This window comes from Rhinoderma darwinii, chromosome 7, assembly GCF_050947455.1.
Source record: "Rhinoderma darwinii isolate aRhiDar2 chromosome 7, aRhiDar2.hap1, whole genome shotgun sequence".
Taxonomy (NCBI): domain Eukaryota; kingdom Metazoa; phylum Chordata; class Amphibia; order Anura; family Rhinodermatidae; genus Rhinoderma; species Rhinoderma darwinii.
Genome location: NC_134693.1, coordinates 128,419,797 through 128,444,232, shown reverse-complemented (window position 1 = coordinate 128,444,232; position 24,436 = coordinate 128,419,797). Strand labels below are relative to the sequence as shown.

Here is a 24,436-nt window from a genome sequence, read left to right as displayed (position 1 = left end):
TATGTATATATATATATATATATATATATATATATATATATATATATATAGATAGATAGATAGATAGATAGATAGATAGATATACACACAAAAACAGTATATATATATATATATATATATATATATACACACATTTATATATGTATAGCTCATTCCCCATTAACCTTTATGTTACCCTAATCCAGTACTAGGAGATACATTGACGATGCAATTATTTGACCTTATAAAAAACAGTCCTAAATCACCTGGGTAATTGTTCCCTAGATTCTTGTTTGTAGGATCCAATATTGGTTTGATACCTGCAAGGCCTAAAAGACCCACACCTGACGGCAGCCAATGGGGCATAAATGGTAAAACTACCAATCTTGTGTCTGGGAGTTGCATTTATTGTTTCCACTCTGAAATAGCAAACTTGCTTATTCAGTTGATGGCCATCGAATGTGTACAGTCGTATTATATGTGAAATCCTGGATATTTACTGATTATCAAGTATTTTTTGCAACTTTTGTAGCTTTCTCTTTTGTATTTGAGAAAAAGGGTTATTCCCATCGCAAAAAGTGATGGCTTTCTCTAGGATATGCCATGACTTTCTGATCAGTGGGGGTTGAACTGATGGACTCCTAATGATCCTGAGATTTAAGTGGCTGCAGCGCTGCTTTAACACTGCTTTAGCTCAGCATCCCCTTCAAAGGGAACTGCAGCACGACCCCAATCTCAGGATCGGCGAGACCCCCCACTAATCGGAAAGTGATGGCATATCCTAGCCATATACCATAACTTTCTGTGATGGGAATAAGCCTTTAAACCTACACTACACTTTAGAGCTAACCTTCTTTACTAAATATTAGATTTTTAGCAATGTACTAACTACTTATGGTAACAGATTAAGTTCAGTTACAAAAACAGAGCTAACTGCACGTAGTAGTGCCGGCAGAGTAGTGACTGCTACAACAGTGCCCAAACCTGTATGCCAGTTAGAGAATTGCCCATATAGTTGTGCCAGCCACAGTTATAATTAAACACCTATATTCTCCATGGTCTTGCACCTCTGTGTTCTCCTCTACCGTACAAGTGAGCAAGAATTATCCTGGATACTTAATTGACATGGTATTGGGCAGTTGGGAGACAGTGTGATTGGTGCAACTTTCTAAATACTTTTAATGAAAGTTATTTTTACTTTTTGAGATACAGCTGGCCCAGGGAGAGGATAAAAAGAGGTTCTCCTGCTTCACAACATGGAGACTTCTTTCTTTTATACTGAAAAACAAATTAACTAGGACAAAGAAAAATATTAAATATAGTATTGTGACTGTAAATTAATATGTTGTCTTTAACATCTGTTTTTTTGTTTATAACTTTAAGACAGATTTACAGTTGTGCTATTAGAGATCATATGTAAGTATCTACTATTATGTCCTCGGCCCGCCATTCCTACTCACCCCCCTGACGGCCGCGACCGCAGACTCTCTAGTGCCAGCCTTCCTAGGAGACGCCAGCTCTCACTTCCCCTCCACTCTGCAGTGGCCTCTAGGGTGCATGTGCGGGCACTCGTGCCTGTCCCAAAAGGGCCAGCGCCCGCACATGAAAAATTTGGCTAATTAGCCCTAATCACTCTGGACTATAAAAGGGGCTTTGCCCTTTCACTCCTTGCCTGAGTGTTGTTTGTATTCCTATGTTAGCCTTGCAAATGGTCCCTTAGTCGTATCCTGTTCCCAGTGTTCCCGTGCCCTGCCACCTGTATCCCATGCTTATTTGTTCCCGTGCCCCCTCTAGTGTTGGAGTCATGTTGTGTTGTCTGCTACGCCCGCTCTCATACACCACGTCTGGTGTTATCTGCCATGCCTGGTACCTCCTGCCACATTTTGTATCACCTGCCGTCAAAGTTCCACCTGTGCCTAAGCCTCTGCTACTGTCTGGAATATTACAGGTACCCCTGTGCTTGTTCTTTGTATAGACTTAGTACACTGTTGTTTGGCCAGCTGCTACTCCGCTACGGCGGTGCGGCCTTGTGGGTCCACATACCCACAGATCGTGACATCTACCTATCAGTAAAAGTCTTTGCTGTTCTTTACTTGGGAGCCGTCTGCACTCCGTGTGCCGCCATGTGGTGCCTCCGTACAGTGCCACATTGCAGAGATATTCTCTCTTGAAGCAATGCTCTGTAATAGGGTCTCCAACTGAGCATGTCACAATTTTTTTTGTGTTGGATTTATACGAAATAGGCATATAAAGGTTCAATAGAGCTTCATAGAAGTCTATGGGTGCCATATTACAGTTCCATACAGCTCTGAGGTTATACAGAGCTGTAATAAGCTCATATGAATGAGGCCTAAGCTACGCTGTCTAATATTAGATTGATTAATCTACCTGCAGACTGTCACGGTTCTGGGGTATGTGGACCCACTAGGCCGCTCCGCCATAGCAGAGTGGCAATATGCTCTTACTTTTTATAACATGTATTCCTCTACATTAAACTTACTTAGGCTTCATTCATGTGATAAATGGATTAAACCATATATTATTCCATTGTATTGTAAACATTGTGTAGTTTGTGTTTTAGGAGTTTTTGTCTCCGTCAGAGGAGTGGAATGATCTTGGCTTTCCAATCTTTGGCAACACTTTTCCATGTTCTAAATGAGCATAGTGAGCAAAAATATTTATTACAAAATGTGTATGTGGTAATGTAACATAAGACATGAATTCTGTAGAGAATTCCCTGAGACTACCAATTAAGATTAAGACACATTTCTCTGATATTGGTTACAGTAACGTCTACGTCATTTGAGTCTTCAATTATGTTTTGCATTTCACACCAGACAATAGTTTAACTGAAATAACCGTAAACCATGTATTCGGGTCTTAATTATAGACCAATTTCCCAAAAGACCAAGGTGTTAATGTAACCTTTAATTTCTGTTATTCTGAAATCAATTGTTAATTATTTTATTATTGTAGTTTTACCCTTTGAAGACAAGGCCCTTTTTGGCCTTAAAGGGATATTCCCATCACAGACATTAGTAGACGACGGGATAGATGCCCGTCCCACCTGGTGAGTTGGGCACTGTGCTTGGCTTTTCAAGTCAGCCCCATAGATTTTGAATAGAATGGCAGCACGCAGGAGAGATGGGGCATTCGGAAACCCCTGTTCTAGTAATCAGTGGTGGTCCCAGCAGGGGATCATACATTTATCACCAGTCCTGTGAATAAGTGATAAATGTCCTTTGTCTGAGAACCCCTTTAACTCTAAAGTCTGATCATATATTTTGCAAAGGAGCAAAGTAAAGCTGTGTATAATTTACATACCATGTATGCTGGACGTGCTATGACTACACTATACAATAAAAAAAAGAAGAAGCATCAAGTCGCTAGAGATAATGAGTGTTATACTCCGGTCAGAAATCAGTTTTATGGTTCATCTGTTTGTTGGAGAAATGATCAATTTTCGCAATAGTTAATGTCTTGTATGTGGGATGTTTATCACTGTGCGTCATACCCTGGGATCATCCTAATCCTATAGAAACATGAGAAACAGATGCGTGACACACTTTATAATGACCACGTCCATGGTCTAACACATATGAAGAGCCACGACCAGAAGTATAAGATTTATGATGGCTTGTGTCTGCCCCCGGACAGATGAATTATGTGCCATAAACCCATTTCTATACAGGGAAAGTGTATTCCTACTACACCAGCATCATACAATCAAATACTAAAAAGCATATAAAGAAGTTTCATGATCTTGAGCTAAATTTTTCTGATACAGACAGATAAGCGGACAAATATAAGATCACACATGCAAGATGGAGCTGATAAGAGTAGGAATTGCCACCGATAACAGCTGCCAGGGCTAAATTGTGTATATTAAGGATAAGAGGCCCTATAGCCAGGGCAAGCTCCAGGTATATGTATACCCTTGGATGAAGAAGTTCTGGGCCCTCTGTCTACCCAGCCTTCTTAGACTCACCCTTTGATCTGCCTCTTACTTTTAGTCATACATGTTACAGTGCCCTTGGGAATGTCAACCACAGCGCCCCTGACAATGTCATCCACTGTACCCTTAATAATGCCAACCACAGTGCCCCCTTGAACATGTGAGCCACTGTGCCCCTGGCAATGCCAACCACATTGCCCCCTGACAATTCCTTAATAAGTGCCAGCCACAGTGCTCCTCTAATAGTGCCAGCCATCACGCAGTTTACCTACCTAGAGGTGTTTGAATTCCCAACTGGGCTTTTGTAACCCCCCACCTCTCAAACTTAGAAAACATTAGCCCTGGAATCTGCACAGATTTTCTATCATGATGACATCCGCCCTACCCACTACCCATAGCAAAGTGAAAATAGAGCCCACTCACATCCTATATGAGTCAAAACCCTTCCACACCAGCTGCACCCCAAGAGACAGCAAAGACCTGGCAATGGGCCCCACATTGGCCTACCCTGCATCTGTCATAGGGATGCCACTGCCTGGGTAGGAACAATGTGCATGCAGAGATGTCACCCCCGTATAACACATCTTTGACTGCCATTTTGCTTTAAGCCAAAGTACATTCGGTTATACAATAAATAAAGAGATGGTTTCCCCAATGGTCAATATAGCAGACAATGGGGAAGATTTATCACTGTAATCATGTCTCTATAAGGGGTATAGAGGTAGCAGTTGCAACCAGGTTCTAGTACCTTAGATGGCCCAAAGGCCCCTTTGCTACATAAGAAGACACCAGTATTATAAATGGCACATGATAGGTAGGGGGCCCAGTTACAGATTTTGAAGAGGGGTCCAGGAGGTTCAAGTTACCACTCTGAATGCAATTATTCCAGTTTTATCGGGGTCCTCCACCATAAGATCACATGAAGGTAAAACTGTAGGTATATTTGCCATTAAAGGAACACTCCAGACAAAACTGATACAATGCGTTATGGCTAGTGCAGGGCCTCGGGGGCTTTCTTCCACAAACAGTGCCATACAAGTTCAGTTTACTGGAGCTGAGCTGCAATTACCATACACATATCATGGACAGGTGTGGCGCTGATTTTGCTTTGTACACATTTTGGATCATTTTATTTTTCAATGAAATACAACTATTTCGTGATTAAAATCACTTTTATAATGTACTTTTATTATTAAAAAATAAGTTTCACTTTTGCAGCTTCAGAAAGCCATTCTGAGTCGAATCTTTCAGTGAACTGCACTGGATCCAATTTTACTTAAAAGGGTTGTCCAGTCATAAGAAATTGATGGCCTATCCTCAGGATAGGCCATCAATAGCTGATCGGTAGGGGCGCAACTTCCAGCACCTCCGCCGATCTGCTGTATTGAAGGGGCCGCAATGCTACTTCCCCTTCATTTCTGTCACTGCTTGTACTGTGAATTGCCGACACACTTGTAGCAGCGGTTCACAGTATTACAGCCTTCTCCCATTATCTTAAATATGAGAAGGCTGTATTACTATGAACCGTTGCTAGAAGTGTATCGGTGATTTACAGACATTACGAACAGGTAATGAATTAAGGGAAGCAGCGCTCATACGATCGCCACGACCCCTTCAAAATAGCTGATCGACGGGTTTGCCGGGAGTCGGACCCCCACTGATCAGATATTGATGGCTTATCCTGACGATAGGCCAACAATTTCTTATGACTCGACAACCCCTTTAATCGGAACTGAGCGTTCTGCAGCTTCTATGTACTGTAAAACATAGAAGATGCAGAAGATAAACTCATTTTATTTTATTTTTTTAAGTAAAAGTACATTCCAGAAGTGATTTTAATTACTAAATAAATGTACTTTAATCTCTTTTGCCTGGGATGCTCCTTTAAGTACTTGGTACATAAACTTTTTGACATGGATTTCTTCTTCAGTCCGTGTCTCATTTTTGTTGGATCTCAGTAAACAGCCAAGGAATTTCAATTCACTTTCTGGTGGGATACGCTCCCCTCTAAATGCAACAGCTGTCACAAAGTGCAAAGCTTCCAATAACGCTAAACTCTGGCTTGGCCCAGCTACACAGCCCCATGCTGATTGAAAGGCCTTGCAGCTGTCACAGGTTTGATTATAGTGTCCGTGCCAGATTAGGTTGCAGTGACATTTGAACTGGCAACCATTTTAGTACTCTTCACCATCTGTAAAATACATTATAGTCACACATCCCCAACCCATTCTTGCTGGGCAAAAGCTGATATTTGGTATTTTGTAAGGGTTAGACGTATAAATATAATAAATATGGATGATTTTGGTTCGTTTAGGACAAGTGTTGGGACGTTTAAAAATGTTTTTAAAATTTTTTTTTAATAATTCTATGTATAGTGTGAAAATTTATTTCAAATGTAATTTAAGAATTTCAGCAAAACAAAAATTTAAAGGATTGTCCAGTTTAGAAAACCCATTTTCATATAACCCATGCTGAGTTAATAGAGGTCGAGAGCGGTTACAAAGAGTGTCTTTCGCTCTGGAGGACTTGACCTGTCCTACATTTTAAAGACAACCCGTTGATTTGAATAAGCACTATGTAATACTCCAATTCTACTGTAGCGGCGCTGCAGGGATATTGAACACTTACTGCAAGGTTTAGACTCAAAATACAGCAGATTTCCAGGGGGTCCCAGCAGCGGGACACTTTGAGATTAGCTCTTTGTCAAGGGGCTCTTCTAAGAAGCAAGGATTGTCCAAATTAGAGAAGCACTTTCAGGCCAGATTTACATAGGGTTCTTTTTTTATATATATATTAAAACTAGTAGCAGCAAAATATTTACGGTGAGAGATTTTTCCATTCCCACAAAAAAAAATTTAATTTTTTTTTTTTTAAAAGTTATAATTGTGTCTTTAAATGCCGCTGGTTTTGACATTGCTGCTTAGACACGGCTCTTGCTCGGCAATAATGGCCTTGACTGGCAGGGAAGAGTTTCAGATCCTTGATGGATGGCTTTTAAAACCATAGTCCAGTGTAAAGGGACATTTAGCAAAGAAAAAGATCAGCCCTAAAAATTATCATACCTCCAAACCATCCCGTTTTTCATGGGATCGTTTCGTGAAACGGAACTCAAAGGGGCAGGGCTTATGCAAATGCATACTTCCTAACAGTTGAATCCCCATTCGCGGAATATTCTAAGCCCTGCCCCTGATTCTCTCTGAGAACGACTACAATACCTCCCAAAACACAATTTTGGGGCTCACTGACATAAGGCCTGCCCTTTTTGTGGGAAAATCCCATAAAATACGGGACAGCTGGAAGGTATGCAAATGTACCAAAAGCCGGCATTCCTGGGAGATTTGTGGACGTTCCTGTGCGGATCCAGGGCTTAAACTGACCCGGAAATAGAGATTCAAATGTGGGTAGGCATGAAATTATCGCGATTAGCGGCACGATCTTTATATGCTGCTTGTAGTGTCATTTAAATTTACAGTAGGCATTGCTGCCTAGTGACGGCTCTTGGAAAGACTATCACTAGGAAGCAATTAAACTCCATGTCTGGCAGGGAGGAGTACCAGATCCTTGTTGGACAGTTTTTCAAACCATCGTAACGTGTAGAGACTTTTAGTCAGTCAAAGAAAATCACCAGTTACCTGTTTCCTTTCCATGCCACAGGCAAGCAAATGGACAGATAAAAGAGCTCTACAGAGTGTGGACTCCACCAAACAACGTACCTACCATAGAGTCAGACCATGCGACTGTTGTGGAGCCCTAGACTGGGTTGGATGCGTTCCTTATTTTAATGGGTGGTGAGCCACCTCTGCAAAGATTCCCTCTTGAAAAAGTCCTACCAGAAGGGTGTAAAGTCATTGAAAGGAGATTGGGTCAACCAAGCAGCACAAGGGGCCCAATTTCTAATGTTTGTCATTGGGCCCCCTCGGCTCTATGATTGAACCTCCTTGCAAATACAAGTTTGAGTGTTTGGGACTTTTGTATAAAACAAAGTTGACATCTCTGCCGTGTTATTTACTCCTGTCTACACTTGGTTGCGTCACCCATCAGTTAGTGATGTTCATCCAAGACTCGAATACTTTCACCATATAAAATTTATCATAATTCTCCATTGAGCATTGTTTTTATTAAAGGTAAAAAGTTGCCAGAACCTATCAGTTCAGACTTAGTATTGTCCTTATTTCAACTCAGCTTCAGTGTACTGAAATAATGTGATTATCTGCCAGCACGGCCATCCAAAGTATGTCAGGAAACGCAACAGAAATGCAGCATTTGCTTTACAATCTTTTTTATTGTTATCATTATTATTAGCAGGTGCATTTTCTTGACATGGTGAAGCTTTATTTTTTCTGTGGAGTCGTCATTTCTCCATCTTAGTCTTCGTTCACATCTGCGTCAGTGTTCCCTTCTGGCGTTCCGTCAGAGCTTCCCGTCGGAACGGAACCCTGACTGAAACAAATTGGTTTCCGTTTGCATCACCATTGATTTCAATGGTGACGGATCCAGTGCCAATGGTTTCCGATCTAATGTGACCGCTGCAGCCAATCACAGGCTGCAGACGTCACATGGGATAAAACATTATCCCAGGGCTGCAGAACGTCAGGATGTCAGGACGTCAAAGGGACGTGTCGCCATGGTAAGTATAGCCATTTTTTTTTTAATTGCAGGTTTTCAGAAGCGGACAATCTGGGCGAAAAACTGCACCAGAATCTGGTCCGGTTTTTCGGCCAGAATTCCCTGTGGCCGCCAGGGCGGATACGATGTGTACCTTTACGCAGCGTATCTGCCCTGTGTGAACTTACCCTTGTAGTAAGGGTGCCAAATATCCTGCTTTCCATCACACATAGCTACATGATAAAGTTAAATGATACAATTCCAGTGGCCTCTAGCCACCACTAGGGGGAGCCTATTGAAGACAGATTTATACAGCTATCATTGAATGCTATAATAAATCTTCATAAGCTAACTAGCTCCCCCTAGTGGTGACTTCAGGTAGCTAGAATTTTTAATTGCAGGGTTAAGGGAAGCAGAAGATTTGGAGCTCCAATCACTATAAAGATACAAGTTTTGTACAATAAAACAAAATGATTTTCAGAGTTGAATGTACATACACATTAAGGATATATCCATAGGGACTGTCCTAAGAAGCCCCTTACAAAAGTGACCCAACTGCATTGTGTCTTGGCGTATTTTTAAGTTGTCCTTAAAGGTGTTTTCCAGCTCCTGACAACTGATGACCTATCCACCGGATAGGTCATCAGTACATGATCTGCGGGGGTCTGACAACCGGGCCCCGCAAAGATCAGCTGCCGTGCACCGGACATACAAGCCAGGAGCAGTTAGCTACGGCCACGGAATAGCGGCAGAGCTGCAGTACTTCACGTGAATAGGAGCAGACCTGCAGTTCGGCAGCACGGCCGCTATGCTATGTACGGAGCCAACTGCTTCCTCCGTCCATAGCATTATGTGCCACAACATACGGTGTCCGCAGGCCACTGGAGCGGCTTATCGTCGCGGGTTCCAGGTGTCAGAACCGCACCGATGACATACCGGTGGATAGGTCATTAGTTGTCAGAAGTTGGACAACCCCTTTCAATTTCCCGCTCCAAAATAAAAATATGACTTTTCAATGAAGAAAAACAGGCCTGACTTTGCTCAGTTGGTTACGGGCGTCACTATTTACGGAAAACATCCTAAACGGCTGCTTAATGTCTTTTTGAGCTGTAAGAATAAGAGCAATGATACCTTGCACCCTTAGAGATATATTGCAGAATGATCCATTGAGGTCTAAGGGCAGTTTGATTTTTTTATCTGCAGGCCCAAGACAGAAACCAGGGTCCCTGCCTTTATTTTTCATTTGAGCAATGTGACATAATTAACCTCCATACTAAACAATAGCTCCAGCAATGAAGTCCTGACTTCATTTAAATAAGTGCACTGTTCTATGTCAACTCCAGGTCTCAATGGCTGAGCAAAATATTTGCGCTGGCATAAATTCTTGGAGAAGGTAAACTGTCATAACATTTAGTGTCTCCATCTATTAATAACAGAATTGGCCCACTTCTATATATATTTATAATATTGCTTTGTAAATAGCCTTTAAGGTTTGTCTTAGGACTAAGAACCACCTAAATGTTACACAGCGGCTGACGCCTAGACGCATTTTTTAGATTTTCTGCTTGTTATCGTTACCTACTCTGCACCCCAACAGCTATAAAAAAAAAAAAAAAAGAAAACCAATATACACATATGAGACGTCGCACTACAGCGAATAAAAAACATTTCTTTCATGAATTTCAGCTATGTTCACATCAACGTCGCTTTCCGTTAAGGGGTTCCGTCAGAGGTCGACTGCGCTATTGATTCTCTCAAAAACAACGGAACCCTGTCACAACGGTGACAAACGGAAACCATTAGCAAAGTTTCCGTCACCATTGAGATCAATGGTGATGCAAATGGAAGCTATGGTTTCCGTTTGACTTTCCATTGAGGGGTTACCCCGACAGAACCCCTAAACAGAAAGCGATACTGATATGAACAGGCGCTAAAGGGGGTTGTCCACTTTAATATTTCTATTGCATGTGATTATCAAGTTCATGAGTTACTGAGAGGTTGTCACAGCCCCGCCCCTGTTGCAAAAAAGGACTGAATGGTAATGTGATCTTAGTTAAAAAAGGTTACATTGAAGGGTTTAGTAAAAAATAAGATCACACACCAGAAGAAAAAATCTGGGATATATGGCTCATGAAGACCGCAAGCTGTACCATCAAATGTACCATGATGCACAATACATACAAAACCGTAAAAGGGTTTTCCAGTCCCTAAAAATTGATGGCCTATCTTCAGGAAAGGCCATCAATAGCTGATCGACAATAGCTGAGGACACAGATACAGTTGGAACCAGGACCAAAGCGGTCAGCGCTGTGTGGCAACATGGGACCTGTGGGCCCCCCAGGCTAAGGGGCCCGGTCACAACCCCTATAGCTATGCCACTGGTAATCTTTATTTTCATCATTGATCCTAAAGAGACTGTCTCATGAAGACAACCCTTTTTTCATATGCCACAATAGGGCATACAGACGACATCGATTTTGGGTCCTCCGCTGGGGTCCCCCTATATAAGCCAGAGCGTAGAGCTTCTCTGGGGCAATCACTGCAGGGAAATGTTTGGCTTGCTGCATTTTTAAGCTGGACTTGCGGCAATCAGCTGATCTACAACTTCAATCTAAAAATGGGTTGTCTACATCTATCACTTTCGAAATAGAATCAGCTTCCACCATCACTTTTTAGGACCAGTGGCCCAATGAAACCCTCATTATCCTGGAAAAGAAAGAAATAGTTTTTTTTTTCTACACTGTAACCAGCATCTGAGCAGAATTCGGAGAGAAAGGAATTCACTACTCAGATATTGGCACCTTGGTTGTCCAGATTGTACATAAGGGTTAACACTCCACTTTCCATAGACAATGAAATACATATCAATTTTTATTGTATGTTGGACCATAGTGTTAAAAGGTAAACATTTACTTTAAGTAAATTTGTTAGGAAATTTAAAATGTGGGTGACCACTGGTGACCACCAGATCTCTAAATTGAGAACCTTGCAAAGTGGTCTTCATTTTTCAGTCCAAGTCTAATTCCTATTGCTTGCTCTGTGATACATTAATGTTTGACAGAGGATCTTATTAAGAGTTAGGCACCATCTGTGTTCTTCACTGCCTTGGACACTCTGTTGAGGACGTGCTTCACCACGGTGGTCTACATCATTAAATTCACCCTTTCAAAAGTGAGAAGAAGGTGTTAACTGATCAATGTCAAATAGGTTCCTGTGTTGTCCAGTCAAGGGAAAACATAGTGATCTTCAAACTATTTTCCCTGGGAAAAGTACAGGTGGACATCGCGTTTGATGTGAAGGCAACCTCAAAAAGCCACCGGTCCACTAAGCTACTCAACAAATGTATTACTGCCACACTGGTACTCTGATTTGATATTTGTCAACAGAGTCTTCTCTAGAGACCATTTTGTATTCCGAAAGTATCTTTGTCCCACTACATATATTAATGGAAGAAAATATTAGAAGATAATCTGAATACTGTGACTATAGACTGACAATAAAAAGAACAGAAGGGGATACCCGGTTTATGACCCTGATCTATTAGTCAGACTGGAGAGCTGATACAAAGAGCATCTCACGCTCTGGAGAATGCAGAGTGTCCATGTATTACATGGACCGCCTATTGATTTCAAGAGAACTATGTAATACTTAATTTCCCCTGTGGGGGCACTGCAGGGAAGTTGAACACTTGATGTTAGGATCCCCACAGAAAGGCAATTAATGTATGATTGGTAGGTGTCCAAACCACAGGAACTCTATGGATCGCTGGAGCTTCGCACCCCCTTCACTGTAGTTCCCAGCACAGCGATCTCCATACATGTGTGGCTGTGCCTGGTACTACAGCTTAGCCTATTCAAGTAAACGAGCGAGCTGCAGTACCAGGCACAACCACACTCATAAGTCTTAGTACCGGGTACTGAAGGGGGGAGAACCCGGGACTGGATATCCTAAGTATAGGCCATTAAAGTAATGTCCTAGAAAATCCCTTTAAAGAAAAGTCTCTGTAGAAGACAGGAAGGTGACCTCCGTATAGCTCCACATTCAGTTCCAGCATTTTAATAGATTATTTTTTTTTTACTTATTTATTATGTTTATTTTTTTTTCTAAAATGTACAATTGTTTTTTTATTTATTTTCTTAGCCCCATTTGTACCGAGAATCCAAGCTTCCCCCTTGAAGTCCTGCCTTTTTATTTGTTTTTGTCCTTTTGACTCTTGAATGTGCATGCGGAGGCTCTCGGTTACCCCTTCATTTCATCATGATGGATGGCTAAAGCAGATGGACTTGTGTTTTTGAACACTAAAGCAGATGAGCATGGTGAATCAAGGATGGATGGAAGTGAGCACATAACAAAGGCAGTGCACTGTCAGGCCACCTCTCATCTCCGCAGTGTAGGGCTCGTCCTGTCTCACTTCTGTTTTATCTCCTTCCAGATCCTATTGTGGTTATGCATGTGTTGAAGATTCATTGAGATATATAAGGGAACTTCTTCCTAGACAGACAATAATGAAACATTGTCACTAAGTTGTTTTTTTCTCCTTCTTTTTAAGTTTAAAAAGCTGGAAAACCACTTCAAGGCTACTTTTTAAATCTAGTCTGTTCCAGGAGAAAGAGAACTTGGCAGCGAATGGTGGGACACTTTAAGTGTATAAATCTTATAAGATTGGATTAGATGAAAAATTATCTTTCGTTCTTGCTGACATCCTTTTATAGAAGTGGATTAACCTTGGAAAGTTCTGTTTCTTTCGCCATTTAGTGAGAACGCAGATTGCGTGTTAAAGTGCATACCTCAAAAAACACATGGTGACCTGATGTACATCAGACTGATGATGTCAAGTCTGCAGCATTATGGAGGACCAAGACGCATAGAGTCAGACCATGAGGCTGCTATGGAGCCCATGGAGAGAGCGGGCTTTGGTTGCCCCCCCCCTCTTTTCTATTGGGTGTCAAGAACTTGTGCAGCACCCCCCTATACAGAACTGCTTAGTTTGCAATAAAAGTGATGGGAAATTTGTAGAAAGTGCATGAAGAGGGAATCAAACACCAGTCCCTCAGTCAGAGATAGCATTTGGTTGTTAAAAGGGGTCCCCCACCATGGACAACACCCCTCCCCATGGTAGCCCCCAATGTCAAGCTAATTATGGGGAAAGCTGCCAGCGCATCCTTATTTCCGTTACAGTAATGTTGAAGTCAATGGTCAAACATGTAATACATGGTCCTGTTGAAGCCTTTATAGAGAGAAGCACTCTTTGCAGCAACTCTCTGCACTGGCTAATAATAGGGGGTTGTCCTAATAGGGCATATAATCAAAGGTTGTCCTAAGTGGACACTCCCTTTAAGTACTGCTCTTAAAAAGAAAATGCAAAAGATAAATAATCCTTTAGCGTAATGTGGTAAAGAAGTTCTTAGCTGTGGACAATCCCTATTTGATAGAAAGGGTCCCTTGACAATAAGCAGATAACAAAGTGTCCCCTTGATGGGACCCCCAGCGATCAGCTGTAATCTGTGGGGAAACTTGTCTGTAAGTGCTCAATTCTCTTTCAGCCCTACCACAGGGAGAAATTAGTGTTACACAGTCCCTATTTAAATCAATAGGGTGTCTGTGTAATGTAGGAACGGAAAAGTACTCCAGAGAGAGACACATATTTTGTAATCACTCTCCACTCTGGTCAAGAGATGAGGATATTGTACAGCGATCTGAACAGGACAACCCCTTTAAGTCCAGCTATCCAATCTCAGACCTGCCTCAATCCACCCAAGATCAGGAACCAACCAGGATCTCTAAACCTAAGGGTCCTCTTACATGGCCCGACATGGGCTGCGTAAACGAGTGCCGATCAACGAGACAGCTCGTTGATCGGTGCTCGTTTGTTCCTTTCACATGGAGCTATGTATGGGGACGAGCGATCATTACTGTGATCGCTCGTTCTCATACATTTCTATCATAGGGAGATGTGCTGCCGACAAAGATAATATTTCTTGCAGCATAAATTATATAATCGGCCGATTACACAGTTCAATGATCGGAAACGAGCGTTCACATGAACGTTCATATGCCTGATAATTGGCCAGTGTAAATGGACATTAATGCTATAGTTATTCTGAGATGCTGATTTCCAAAGCTGTACATAACATAGAGGTAGACCTTGTGGCCCATAGAGATGGGAGCCCCAATCTCAGCTTTCCCCTCAACTTTTTCGGAGAGCAGTGGCTCATGGGTCACAGTGCCCTCCTCTCCAATAAGGGATGGGGTTTGGAGGCAAAACAAGTCTTGCGTAAAGAATCACACAGGGGATTGGTCTATTAAATTTTTGGCCTGCAAATATATATATTCCATATTAAGGGCTCTACACTATAAGCATTCCTTTATGGTATTGCAATATTTGAATAATACATTCATCATTTAGGGATAATTGGCACCTGCCACTCACACCCTGACCTCACTGGCACCCTTTAAATGACTTTACAATTAAATAAGGACGGGCTGCCGCTGAAGAAGCGGAGTGCAGGCAACCTGTGGCTTTCCTCCTCAGCCCATGTGAGATACAGATGCGCTTTCTTTCCACATAAGAAAGTTTTTATGGGTCTGGATATGTGTGTTTTTCAGATGCAAACGACATCACAGCGGGGATGCTGCCTCTGTTTAAACAATGCCCTGGTGCATCCATTAGCTCTGGGAGCCTGATGCCCCTTTGAAGTCTGTTTGCATTCCATTGCAATTTCAAATACACATTTTCAGTGGGTGAAAGAATCACAGACTCTAGAGAATGATTAATGGGTTTTACACCTCAGTGTGAGGGAGGTCCAGTAGCTTTGTTGACAGTGATTTTTCCAGCTCTGTGTGACTTTCACTGCACGGCACTCACTGAGCAAAGGGAATCCGCACAGCCTGGAGGAACATGAGAACTTTCACACCACATTTTATCCTAAACTTGTTGTGCAGATGAATTCTATCTATGGTTCCCTGTTATCAGCCATTGCAGACTAAAGTTCCTCTTATACAGCCCGACGTGGGCCGTGTGAACAAGCGACGATCAACGAGACAGCTCGTTGTTCGGCGTTCGTTTGCTCCTTTCACAAGGAGCTATGTATGGGGATGAGCGCTCGTTGCTCCGATCGCTCATTCCCATACAGTTCTATCGTGATGGCAGCGCGTCTCCCTGGTTACACCGGGAGATGTGCTGTCGACAACGATAATATTTTAGGCAGCTAAAACTATTCAATCAGCCGATTAACGAGTTCATCGGCTGATCGTTGCCCTGTTTACATCTGGCAGTTATCGGGAACAAGAATTCTGTGAATGCTCGTTTGCCGATAATTGGCCCGTGTAAAAGGCCCTTTGGAAGGGTCTTGCCTAATGGGATTATTGACAGAAAGTCTAGAAAAACCTTTGCCCCAGACTGTATGTGATAATACAGAAGGTCTTAGAATCTAGCACCTGCTTCCAGCCCTAAGCAGAGAGGACCATTAGGAACCTTTTTTAAGGGTAAGGCCACACGGAGCGGCACTGACCCGACCGCTGTTTACCTGCAAAATCGTATGGCCATACAGGGTGTATTTATTGATGGGCGGCACAATTTTTCAGGTAAAGGGCCCCAACAACGTGTGGCCATTAACAGGCAATTTGACAGCCGTGCCGAACATGGTGCCAGGTCAGTGCCGCTCTGTGTGGCCTTACAATAAGTACCAATTATTGTGGTATATTTTTAGTTGAAGGGGTTATCTGGGTTTTTAAAATTGATGGCCTATCGTTAGGATATTAGATCAGTGGGCGTCCGACTTTCGGCACACCCGCCGATCAGCTGTTTGAAGAGGCGCTACGGCCCCTTCAAACAGCTGATCAGTGGGGGTGCCGAGAGTCAGACCCCTACCGGTCTAATAATAAGGATAGGCCATTCATTTTACAAACCCGGATAACCCATTTAACATTTTATTTTGGGATGTCTTCTTTGGAGGCTCTGTACCATTGCAAGTTAGTTTTATATATATTCTATGACTATCTGATAATCCATAATATTTAAGGAGTTTTACTGTAGTAATCAAATTTATACATCCACTGAAAACTATGATAATCTTCATTGTTCTGTAGAGTTAGGATGCAGTCACACGTGCATGTAAAACTACGATTTATCCTATGGGAAAAATATTCCGTAATAGATCAGCATACATTGTAAAGTTTTCCGCCGGATAGTTCATCAGTATATGATCGGTGCGTGTCCGACACCCGGACCCCGCACCAATCCGCCACTCCGGCTGCTTCCGTGCACCGGATGTTTGGAACGGTATGCAGTAGCTGGAGCTGGAAGCAGATGCCTCCGACCACTGCATAGCGGCCGTTCGGCAGAACAGCAGCTTTGCTCCTATTCACTTGAATAGGAGCGGAACGCCAGTACTGAAGCTCGGGCACTATTCTTTGACTGGAGCCATCAGCTTCCGGCAACATCGTCCGTGCCCGGAGGCAGCCGGAGTGACGGGTCGGTGCGGGGTCTGGGTGTTGGACACACACCAATCATATACTGATGACGTATCCAGTGGATAGTTCATCAGTTGTCAGAATGTGAAAACCCCCTTTAAAGGATTTTTATGAAATTAGAAACAGTGCCACTCTTCTGTCTATGGGCTGTTCCTGGTATTGCAGCTCAGACCCATTCAAGACACAAAAAACAGACCCTGTTCCTAATCTCATAAAATTTCTTTAAAGAGCAATTTCTCACTCATTTGAAGTCCACCATGATTCTGACAGCCATGGAGGCAGACGAAAAGAAGAGACAACTGCATTAACACTTTAAGGTAGAACTCGAATTTACATAAATCTCGAAGCATCAAAAACAGACATTACATTTATTATCGGTATACAAGAGACCAGATAACCTGATATTAGAGGCAGTGATACAATCATGGCATGGATCATGTGTAGTTTGTAGATTTGCAGTACTTCGATGTGCCGTTTAGGGGGTTTTCTCTGCTGCAGTACATTTTTGGTAGCAGCATTTCATGGTCTAGACTCTACACCAGCTCTTGATATCAACTTTCAAAGAGCCCAAGAAACTTTATACTCCTAAAGTCTGATTGAATTATCTGTCTACAAATTTATTTAGCAGGGAAATTTGTATATAATGTATCAGTAGAACGACCAAAATCTACACAAGTAGTTGTCCCAGAATCCCACTGTCAAATTTTATGGCATGTCAGTCAGGGTGAAGTTACACGTGGTGTTTATTGGAGAACATTGAGTTAATAGGATCTTCTGTTCACGGTCCTCATCTATACGCCAAGGTGGAGAGCAGGTACAAAAAAATTCTTCCGCTCTGGAGGACCTGACAGTTCTTTGCATTACGCGGACAGTCCATTCATTTCAATTAGAACAATGTAATGCTTCATTTCTCCTGTGGTGGAGCTGCAGGGAAGTTTATGACAGGTTTGCTCACGATTACAGCTAATTAGAGGTGGTCAAAGCAATGGGACACCCTGTGATCAACTTATCATTGGGGGACCCTTTTTTACAAAAAAGGATTGTCCAACGTGGACCCCTTAAAATGCCTGTGTTCAAATTAACATCCATATTTGTGAGTGGTATTTAAAAGGGTTGTCCAGTCATTAGAAATTGATGACCTATCCTCAGGATAGGCCATCAATATCTAATCGGTGGGGGTCCAAGTACTGGCACCCCCGTCGATCACCCTGTTTTGAAGGGGCAGCGGCGCTCGTACGAGCTCTGCTTTCCCTTCATTCCGTATCTTCTCGTACTATGACGTGAACGGGAGAAGGCTGTAATACTGTGAACCGCTGCTACAAGTGTGTTGGCTATTCACAGTGTGAGCATTGACAGTAATGGAGGCGAAGCAGCGCTTGTACAAGCATTGCGGCCCCTTTGAAAGAGCTGATCGGCGGGGGTGCCATTAGTCGGACCCCTACTGATCAGATGCTGATAGCCTAACATGAGGATAGGCCATCAATTTCTTAGACTGGATAACCCCTTTTATGTAGTGAGTGTTAGAATGCAGTGGGGGAACAGTGTCATGCTGATATATCCTCAACCTTGAGCATTTGCAGGGATGAAATCACACATGTAGTTGTGCATGACAATTACTATAGATGGTAATGAAATACAAAAAAGAAAAAGCATCATAATATAACAAATCATGACAGTGAACAGGGCTCACTTTAGTTGTCCAAGCAAAAGTTCTAAAAAGTCAGTTGTCAACTGGCTGTGTAAATATTGCATTGTATAAACAGTATTCTAAGAAATTGCAGAGCTCCTATTTTGTTATTAAAAAATTCTGGTAGCACTAATAGTAGGTGTTAAAGGGTTCTCCGCTTTGGACAATCCTACTTGTTAAAAGGGTCCCTTGACAATATGCAGATCACAAAGTGTCCCCCTCCTGGGACCCCCTAGCAATCAGCTTATCTGTAGGAAAATATGTCAGTAAGTGTTCAAGTTCCCTGCAGCGCCACCACAGGAAAAATTAAGCATTACACAGTGCCTAATTGAATCAATGGGTTGTAATGCAGGATAAGACAGGTCCTTCAGAGTGAGACGCTCTTTTTAACTGCAGAGAGGTAAGGATTCTGAACATGAGATTCTCCTCTATTAATTTAGAATTTCTTAATAGGATATATGAAAGTGGGTTTTAAAAACTGGATAACCCCTTTAACCTGGGCACTAGTATTATAGTATTAAGCCCTGAGTAGAGGCGTTAGCACTGTACAGCAATATTATATGAGCACTGTATGACAATATATGAGTGCACCATGGCAACATTATTCGATCTCTGTAAAAATGACGTTTTTATTTCTTTGCATTATTTCTTCTACATAATAAAAGACTTTAAGGCTAAAAATAAACCACTCTCGACCCCTAATGTAAATAAGATATGTGTGTGTGTGCACAAAAAAACAAAAAAATATAAAAAATAAATGTAATGTTACATTTCATGGTAATATTTGAAGCAAATCATCTGTACCAGAAACAACAAATTACTGCACAGTTCATACACTTCTTATCCTTTTAGCCAGCAGCCCATATGACGACCTCCTAAATCTTCCACAGTCCTGTCTGCCATAATAAATCACGTAGAGGCAAACAAAGCCTTTTGGCGTGAAGACGTTCTGATATTTAATATCCTAAGGCCTCGAGCATCCTGACCGATATCCCCCACTAAAGCACATTTTTTCCATTCAAACACATATTTTTATTTAAGGCTGACTTATAAAACTGCCTCTGGCTGGGGATCGGCTTTATGTAAAAATTCTACATTTTAAACCGGTAATCTTTTTAAATTTGTTTTAAATTTGTTCCGTTGAAATCTGATTATTAGCATATATATTTGAAAATTGCTGATTTTTTTCTTCAAAAGATTGAAGATGATGGAATGATATGTACAAGTCTGAATTTGATATAGAACGAGGGTTCATTCTGCTTTATTCAAGGGAACCTGTCACTTGACTTCACACAGGTAATAATGGATGTAATTGTGGCCTTAAATGGTCTCTTTACGTGCCAGTCAAAAAACAAGAAAATGGCGTGCGATATTTTCCCTTTATTAGACACTTCAGTCGGCACCATGATAACCGCACTTTAAACCTGACTCCAAAAGTCATAGATATTAGATATTTATTGGTAGATCGTATGTTGACTGAATGCCAAAGGGCAGATTTATTAGGACTGGCGTTTCATATGCCAGTCTAAAAAAAGTGTGTACATTTGGTGCATTTTGGACTGACCTAAAGTCAGAAAATAAAATCTACGGCTGCTGTGAGCAGGCGTAGAATTGTGCCAAAATGTGTGGTATTTTCTGGCTTTAGGATTAATAAATCTGTTGAAAAGGTAGAGACCACGCCCACAGCGGTAAACACTTTTCAGGACTGGCGAGTGCCAAGAAAAGGTGCAAATTTTTATGGTACCAATCAATTAATTAATTCCCACCCTATTGATGAAGTCCCTGCACCCCTTTTTCTGTCACATATAAACGTGTTGGGAAGTACTTTGAATACTTTGTAACCCCCAACCCTCTTCCCTTCCTTTCTGTACCCCTTCTCCCCTCCCTCCCTATGTTTAAAAAAGTTAAAAAAAAGAATTTATAGAAAGAAAAAAAAAATGTGTTGGGAAAAGTGGGCAGGGTTTTAAAGTTGTGCCGAGAGTAAGGCCCTGTTCACACGGAGCATTTTGACAAGATTTTTGGCGCGGAAACTGCTCTGCAAAACCCGTCAAAAACCGGCCGAAAATGCCTCCCATTGATTTCAGAAGAAGGGACATGCCCTATCTTCGCGCGGTTACGCCTCTGACCTCCCACTGACATCAATGGGAGGCAGAGAAAGCGTATTTCGCAGAGTTTTTTGCCCGTAGCACTCAATGGGCGTGAGCAAAAAAACGCAGAAAAAAACGTGGCGAAAATCACGGAAAACGGCGTGCAGGAAGGTAGAGACCACGAGCACCATGAGATCCTCATTAATATGCAGCAAGTCCTGTAGGACTATGCAAGAAGTCTTCTCCTCCGGCTTTCAAGGTCAATAGTCGGCTGGCCTTCATAATTTTATCCATTTTATTTTACATCCGTTTTAAGGATCTGGACCAATACAGTACAGCTCGCCTTCTCTTTATTAATGGATCATTCAACACACTGGCAGCCACCTCACAAGGAAGGTCTGAAAGCAGCTGATATGTTATCCGCAGTGTTATTTCCAAGTCATTCCGCACTATCAGTGTCCTTGTGATTATGAGCAGTGTAAGAACACAGAGAGGTTTCCTGTGGCTATTTGTTGAAGGTGTTCCCTGCAGTTGAATTGTGTACGTGGATATCTGCCTCTCTGTAACTCTGCGATTAAACAAGAAATCACTTATTATAGTGTACGGATGATAATTATTAATTATTCATATAATACCAAAGTTCCCACATCTACAGTAGATGGAAATAAACTGTATGAGCGATTTTGTAGGGACAATCTATCTATCTATCTATCTATCTATCTATCTATCTATCTATCTATCTATCTATCCCATATCTATCTATCTATCCCATATCTATCTATCTATCTATCTATCTATCTATCTCATATCTATCTATCTATCTATCTATCTATCTATCTATCTATCTATCTATCTATCTATCTATCTATCTATCTATCTATCTATCTATCTATCTATCTATCTATCTATCTATCTATCTATCTATCTATCTCATACACAGTGGTATAGCTACAGGGATTGCAGAGGTAGTAGTCACACCTGGGCACTCAAAGACCCCTCTGCCGCATAGGAACACACCAATATTATAAATGGCAGATGGTAGGTGGGGGGGGGGGCTATTTACAAATACTGGATTTACAAAATGTGCATTAGGGCCCAGGAGCTTCAAGTTATGCCTCTGCCCATATATATTATCTATCTTAGGCTAAGTTCACCATTTCAATGGTAATTATTTTGGTTCCATTGCTTTCCGTTTGTCTCTGTTCGCTAGGTTTCCATTTTTTTTCACGGAAACAAAATTTTTCCAGACGGCACTTTTGCTTCCATCAATAAAAATGGAAACCTAGCGAACGGAGACAAACAGGAAAGCAACTGAAACGAAAGAATGAAATCAATGGCAATTCTAACGGAACCGTTGCTTTGCGTTTAATCTTTCGATCCTCTCTTCCTCTGACGGATGAGAGGTAAATGCATATTAACGGTGGTGTGAAAAAAGCCTAATATTTATGCATCTATCATCTATCTCATATCTATCTATCTATCTCATATCTATCTATCTATCTCATATCTATCTATCTATCTATCTATCTATCTATCTATCTATCTGATGTCTATTTATTACATTATCTATTTCTTTAGATCAAGAAGAAGAGAGTAACAGGAAAGTAACCGGAAGTATGTGCCACTTACCAGCAGTAGAGAGCAGGGACATTGCACCAGCACAACTGTGTCCAATTAACAAAGAATTCCTGTCAGTCATTTGGAACAATGCAATTTGTCATTTCTTGGTAACCTGCTGAATTAGTGTCACCTGGAAGGTGTGGGTGAAATAGCAAAACATACTAGTCCTGACAGATTTATCTAAACACCTCCGGCTATATCTCCGGGAGCATAAGAACTGAACAAATGACACAAAAAAAGTTAATAAAAAAATGAACTGCTATGACACAGAATGAGCCACAACTACTACTTCATACTTTCAAAAAAGCTTAAAAAGTCCAGCAATTTGGGATTTAAATGTTGACATGGAGACTTTGATTGGTCCAGGTATGGCATCCAGAAGAAGAGATGATAAAATCTCATGTTTTAAAGAAAAGTGTGATGATGGATAATTTATGTATTGATTTATTGATTTATAAAATTGTTACAACTAAAAATTCCCCTTGAACTAACTAAAGATTACCTGTAATTTTTCATTTATTTATAGCAGCCTATACCTTTCCCCTTTTAATAATATACAGAGCCGTATTTTTGGTGCTTACTACAAATATTCAATGGGTGCCACCTTTTTGAATACTCGAATGCTGGGCAAGCTTTGTCAATGTAGCAATTGTCCTTTTCAGCTTCTTCTCTAGTGCACTGCCAGACAGTACAGAAAATAACACAAGGAACCAATGTCGAGTTTCAAAGCCCTGTGAGACTGGTTAGGGCAGGGGGAGCAATCGGCATGGCGCTGGCTAAACTGAAGTGCTAAGTGTAAAGAATCTTCCTGTTCTTCATCCATAACCAAGAAGGGTGCAAGAAGGTATGAACTCTCCCGGTTGGATACCATGGTCACCGTCTCAAGAGTAGTTACCAATTGGCGGATGGTACCCTGCTAGACTGTCTGGAGCAGAAGTAGAGGCAAAGTCAAGGACAAAGCCAGAGGTCTTCACAAGTAGAGGAAACAGGAGGCAAAAAGGCAGAGGATGAGATCAAGACATAATCAGTAGATGAATTAAGGGTCAAAACCTGGAGGTTGGACTACAAGTACCAGGCGACAAATCCGAAGAAGTAAGGCAAGAGCAGTCTAAGGTCAAAGTCAGAGTCAGGACAAAAACCAACAACTAGCTAAATAGAAGTACATAAATCCACAGGCAATGCTGAAGAACCAGATACGCCGCTGAGACCAACGCCAACTGGGCGCTCGTTTCTATGATAACTGGAAGTTGGGAAGCCTTGGCCACAATCTGGAGATTGTGGCTGAATTGCGGAGAGGTTAGTAACAATTAAAGAATGAGAAACTTTGAAACCATTTCTTTATTAATACAATACATCTACCGTAAACTAAAATATTAAATAACTTTGTATTCAATATCTTACCGTTTTGTGTATACAGCTCCTATGCAGACATATGTGTCTCCATGGCTAACAAACTGTAAACAGCAGCCTGAAGCTCCAGTCATGTATTACACCACTCCCTGTGCCCTCATAGAACCCTATGGGGATCTAAGTCTGATTCAGCAGAACCGGCAGGGAGTCCGAGAGATCCGTAGTACGCTAAGAGGCAACCTTTGGTACAGCTGTGGTGTTTTACCTTTAATTACACGGTGTTAGAAAATATACAGAAAAGTGAGCGGTTTGAAAAACAAGAAGCAAAACACAAAAGCTTTAGAACAAAGAGCAGAAATCGCTGCACCTCACATTTCCAAAATTACATGATCGTAGCAAAAAAGACCAAAACAGAACAGAATGTTGGTTTGTCTTGCAAATACTGAGTCCTCCAGAGCTGACACCCTTATATTGGGCCTTCAATATGATGCAAGAAAGCGAAAAAAAAATAAAAACATTTTAGGCATTTTGACAAAACTGAGTTGCGTAACTTTTTTTCTTCCCAAGCCCTCCAGCCCTGCAGGTGTGGATCCTGCAACCTCCCGGCATGTGATTATTGAACTCAAGAAAAAATTCTCAGTAGACTTTTCTGTAAAGGTGGTTTCCCACGCAGTGTTTTGC

General features: G+C 41.6%; 1 long non-coding RNA gene across 1 annotated transcript in view; it reads left to right on the top strand.

The window, feature by feature from the left end:
- Positions 1–22,629, top strand: part of LOC142658169 (uncharacterized) — a 69,116-nt gene extending 46,487 nt beyond the window's left edge. The window contains exons 2-3 of the long non-coding RNA XR_012850049.1: positions 19,896–19,994; positions 22,364–22,629. This is a non-coding gene — a long non-coding RNA (uncharacterized LOC142658169). The remainder of the gene's footprint in view (positions 1–19,895; positions 19,995–22,363) is intronic.
- The last annotated feature ends 1,807 nt before the right edge of the window (positions 22,630–24,436 follow it).